We start from the raw sequence: 5290 nt of genomic DNA on the forward strand, positions 1-5290 counted from the left end.
TCCCCCGGGGCTGGCGGCGGGGGCGGGGGCGGAGACGGAGAGCCGGGAATGGAGGATTAGGAAGGACTCCAGCTCGGCACGAGCGCGGCCCGCGCGAGGGATCCTGGGTAAAAAGTGGCCGCGCGGCACCGGGAGAGAGCGGAGAGGAGCCGGGGTCAGAGGTCAGGGCCCTGGAGCCCCGCGAGCAGAGCCCCCCACGTGAACGCAGCGAGCAGGAGGAACCTTTTTGTTTTCAGCCGCGCCAGCATGCTCCCCTATTGACCGAGCTGCTTTTCCTGGGCTGCTGGGGAGAGGGGCTCCATTGCGGATCTCCTAACCCCACCCCCCCCCTTCCACCGCCAACACACTTCCCAACTCAACCCTTCCTCTCAACTCTCATCCCAGCCCCCCGTCCCGAGCTTGCAATAACGCAGTAAATTTGCTTTAACAACAAGTGGGGGTGGTTGAATTTACTCCTCCCTCTCCTCTCTCCTCCCCCTCCTCTTGCTGCGGCTCTTGACACTACTACAAACCAGGGCTATAAACATAAACATGTGTCACTGTAACAGGGCAGGTAATATACGGATTTTGAGGTGGGCTGGGGTGGAGCGGGGCTTGGTAGCCGCTTGGAGGGCAGTAAAAAATCGCGTTTCACGTGCTCGACGGCTTTGGGGACTCTCCCACACATCGATCTATTTATATAACGCCGAAGGCACTCGGTCATTTATTCAGCCACGCAGACCCACAAAGCCAGACGCGGATAACCAGCGTACCCCAAAGCAAATGCATTTCAGTATGAATCCCTCTCCTTTCCCAGCCAGTGCTGCCATTTCTTCTATTAGCAAACAGTAACGTGATACTTGAATCCCCTTTCCTTCTTAAAAATTCTTTTCCAGATAGCCATGAGCTCATTTTTCGACCTAGATAGTACATCTCTCCCATAGCCACTACCTACACATTTTGTGCGCAGAAACCTCTTCAAACAGCAAGAAAAGCTATTTAAATGACTGAGTTCGAAATCTGGCGTGCAAAGGGTATTCCTTGGGCTTTGCCTCCGTGCATTGAGCAACTTCTGCTGCAAGTTGCTGAGACTGGCGCGTTGGAGATCCGCCACAGCAAGACTTTTTTTATTGTTATTTAGTCTATATCTGCCTCTCAACTTTTTTCTCATTCTTAGTTCAACAAGCCGGCAACCACTACTTAAGGTAGAGTAAAGCGCATCCCTTCCCAAGCTTTTTGGCTTGAAACGGAGGGAGATACAGAAAATGTTCAGATGGGGAAGTGGTTCCCTTTGTTCTTTCATTGTTTCTCTACGAACTGGTGGATACAAGGACAAACACTTACCTTCTCTTCTTTTTGCTCCAAAAACCAGACGTTCCCATCAGCCTTAAAATACACAATCCACCTTGAAAGTAACTATGGATGTCGGGAGAGTTTGTATTCCATTCTTTTTCGCTCTCTGCCCTCTTTTAGCGTAGGATTAAGTTGCCGAGCACGTTGCTGCAAGCTGTAACCCCCCCCACCCCCCACCCCCGCCTTAGTGAATCGGTCACGTTTAGGACCCTCTAAGTCCATCCTAATTCTGCCAGTAGAATTGAGGATATTGGAGCTCTAAACTTTCAAAAGGAAAGGGGCCTGCAACTCTCCAGAAAACTTACAAATATCCCGAGATTTTTTACCATTGTGTTTTTGCACCACATCACCAAACAGTATTTGCCAATAAATAATAGATATGTCTTTGAGAAAAGTATTTTTTTAACTTTATACTTAGCAATGCGCTGCTTAGACAGATGGAGTAAAAGGCAGGTTTGTATCGGCATTTAACGGAATGAGTGCGTTTTCCATAACGTTTGTTGTGCCATGTGTTTTTTTTAAAACAAACAAAACACTACTCCCAACTGAGAAAGGAAGTAGAAGTTTGAATTAAAATGTTGTGGAACAACTTTAAAGGAGACGTTTACTTGAAATTTATTAGTGTAAAAATTGGCCTCAGAAGTGAAAAGTAAGCTTTTCAAAGTTAAAAGACTTAATTTTCACCCTATGATTCCATAATAAAAAAGCGAATTTTCTGGTTAATATATGATACTGTCAGTGTTGAGTGTCCAGACTTTTGGGCATTAGTGCCCGAACCTTGCTCAAATCTGATTATGATGTGATTTGCTGATGTCATGAATATGAAATGATACTTGTGTATCCACAAATTCGAACTTGTGATTTTTTAATTTATTTTTCTTTTCTTTTTTTTAATCTCCCGCTTTTTTGTAGGTTCCCAGTAGCTGCAGCAGTGAAAGACAGTGATTGGCTCCAGTGCTCCTAGAAGGATTTGGGCTGAAGCCAGGGGAACAGAACCAGAAGAGGATTCCCTTTCCAGAGACCATCAGGCTCCTCATGTCTTGTCTCTCCTCTCTCCCCTCGTGGTGGCTCAGGATTTCAGTATGGCTGAGCAGCCCATAGGTAGGCCTCAATGCTTGGTGTCACCACTCAGTCTCTACATGTTTGGCCCTTGTATAAAATAAACAAAAACTTGGGCAACCCTAACAAATTGTGGTTCTGGGTATTTGTGTATTATTTAATATCTGAAGGTCAAACTCTACTTTCTCTGATTTTTTTTCTTTTGCATTCAGGATCAATTGTGAAAGGCCCTTGTGTCTCATAGGAAAATATTGCAACAAAACAAGATAATTGGGGGGAAAGGCGGTTGCAGTAGGAAAAGTGGCTTTTCTTTGATAGCATTTAATTGGAATTAAAAGATTCTTGAGCTGTAAACATTCTTTATTTATTCAGCACACATAAGCAGGCATTGTTTTATCACTATCATAATTATGGTGTCCTTTAAACTGGCTGATAGCAGGAAAGATAAGGGAATGTGCTTGCAGATTCAGATCAAGTCTCACTCCTTTCTTTCTTTTCCTCCCTGTCCCCTTCCCCCCACCCTCCCCATTCCTTCCTTGGTCACTAGGGTCCCCCACAGCCCTTGAGATGAGAAGAGCAGGAAGATTGTGGCCTAACTGTTTCTTACATCATGAAAGTGATTTGTACCTCACTCTAATTTGATGCAATCCATAACCTCCTTGTCTCCTATGTTTATAACTGGTTTTTAGCTTGCAATATATGTTATCTGGAGGTGCCTATTACTCACCTGTGTAAAGTCTCATCCACGAGGATTTGTTGCTTTACCTTTGTCTAATTTAGAGAGCACACTCTTAGGGCTTTTTCAGAACAAAGCCTCACAAAAACCCCTTTACCTCCAAGGATTTGCAAATTTATAAAGGTTGCATTGAATTCAAGATGGGTCAGGGGGCAAAAAAAGGGTAGAAGGTCACTGCATTTTGATTATGGGTCAGTAGACAACATGGCATATACCCTGTGTCCCAAACTTCTGTTAAAGACAGGGTTTTTAAATGCCTAAGAACAGAGGGATGGGCCCTTTTGGAGACTTACCCTGATTTGTTTAAATGAACCAGAAAGAAAAAAAATTAAGGGAAATATACTAAGTTATCATTTGTTTCTCAATTTAGCCATTTTCTACTCCTCCATTCCCATTTTTCCCCCAAAAAGCAGAGAAGATGTGATATTAGATAAACTTAGCTAAAGAACTGTTGAGATTTTATTGTCTTATATCCTCAACTAATTCAGCCATATGAGACTTTATTATTATTTTAAACTTTTATCTTGTGAATATTATAGTTACTTTTAGTTAACAGCACAAGGGGCTTCTTTTATTCTTTTAACCAGCATACTTACATTGTTGAGGCCTTTGTGATGTTCCTTACTCTTTTCTGTCTGAATTCACTTTGAACAAAATGTGCCCAGCAATCACTAAAACAAATGTATATGGTGAAGAGTTGCGGGGGGGATGGGGGTGATCCTCATTTAAATTATGTATGTATGGGTGAAAGCTTGGAAGGAAAAGGATTATTTTAATGCTCTTCAATACTTTAATTATATGACAGTTGTAGTGTAGAAATGCAAAAGTACTCTTAGGTTTTCCTTCAGGTTTTCAAAAGAACTTTCCCCATTAGTAAACTACTCCTGCAAATTGCTATTGCATTTCCCAGCTAACCATTTAAAAGACTGTAAATGCCGTGTGCATTACTTCGCTCCAGAGGAAAGAGGTCAGACTGAATTGCAATGGTATTTAAACATAAAATACAGTGAAAATAAATCAAAATAGAGCATCTGAAGGTAAATCTAGCACATTCATATGGGATAAGTAAAGACAAATATGTTCATATTTTCATGGCCCTTCACTTTAAAAACTGAAAGTGCTGATTTTTTACAATAAATGCAGAAGTAAGTGAACATTAGGAATATATTTCAATCTGTATTTGCTAAAGAGGATTTTCCTTTTGCAAGCAGCTTTGTTTCCAAAGCTAAAGCACTTTTTACAATAGTGTGTAGATTAGGCATTCCTCACTGAGTAAATAATCACATTTAATTAAACTCAATGCATATTATACATGTGCCTAAATTCACAATAATTCCCTGGACCCACAGAGAAGAATATAGATATAAATGTTAATTTGGACATATCTATCCACATATGTACATGCATTTGAGAAACATGGAAGTTGATACATCTTTTCTTAAAAAAGAATTTGAATACAGTCCATTATCTGAATTGGGTTCATCTTTGATTGTAGAGGCAGCTGACATGGTCAACAAATTTATCAAAGAAACCCCCTGGCTTTTGAAGAATAGTACTTTATACATCTGGATCTGCACATCAGGCAAAGTAAGTAAATTATTGCATAACTTTAAGCATAATTGATAACAGACACCTTTAATTTTTCATCCCCATTCTTTTGGCCAGCTTTCGCATTAATAATCTAAGCCATAAATGTTGGTAGCTATTGATCGAAATCCCCGGTGTGCATGCAAATCCATCTTAAAGTCCCCTGCCTTTCATGTGTGAGCACTCAGGGGCCTCTGCTAGATCTTTTTATCGGGATCGACCCCCAATGTGCCTGGAGAAGACCCCGGATATGCAACGTGTGCTGATGGCCACAAGAAAGCTGTCTGTCACATTCTGTGTTTGTGTGTGTATGTGTGCGTGTGCGTGTGTGTATGCACTCACTCGAGCAAGAGTGCTGGAGCCTAACACACACATACACACAAGGATGGGGAAGTTAAAGGAACAAAAGAATGTATTAAGAAGAAAGATGTGTAATAGTAGTATTAAAAATGTATAAGTGTAAAAGTGTCTGAGTGTACATATAGAGATACTTGCACAAAGTCAAATCCCCTAGCCTTTATTTTTCTCTATTTCACTCAACAGATTTGCCGTTAGTTAAAAAAAAAAAAAAAAAAA

The 5290-nt window shown here is 41.3% G+C and overlaps 1 long non-coding RNA gene across 1 annotated transcript in view; it reads left to right on the forward strand.

The window, feature by feature from the left end:
* Positions 1 to 151: 151 nt before the first annotated feature.
* LOC105527522 overlaps positions 152 to 5290 on the forward strand; it is a 7323-nt gene continuing 2184 nt past the window's right edge. The window contains exons 1-3 of the long non-coding RNA XR_001004238.1: positions 152 to 553; positions 2245 to 2433; positions 4623 to 4714. This is a non-coding gene — a long non-coding RNA (uncharacterized LOC105527522). The remainder of the gene's footprint in view (positions 554 to 2244; positions 2434 to 4622; positions 4715 to 5290) is intronic.

This window comes from Colobus angolensis, unplaced genomic scaffold, assembly GCF_000951035.1.
Source record: "Colobus angolensis palliatus isolate OR3802 unplaced genomic scaffold, Cang.pa_1.0 Scaffold63, whole genome shotgun sequence".
NCBI lineage: Eukaryota > Metazoa > Chordata > Mammalia > Primates > Cercopithecidae > Colobus > Colobus angolensis.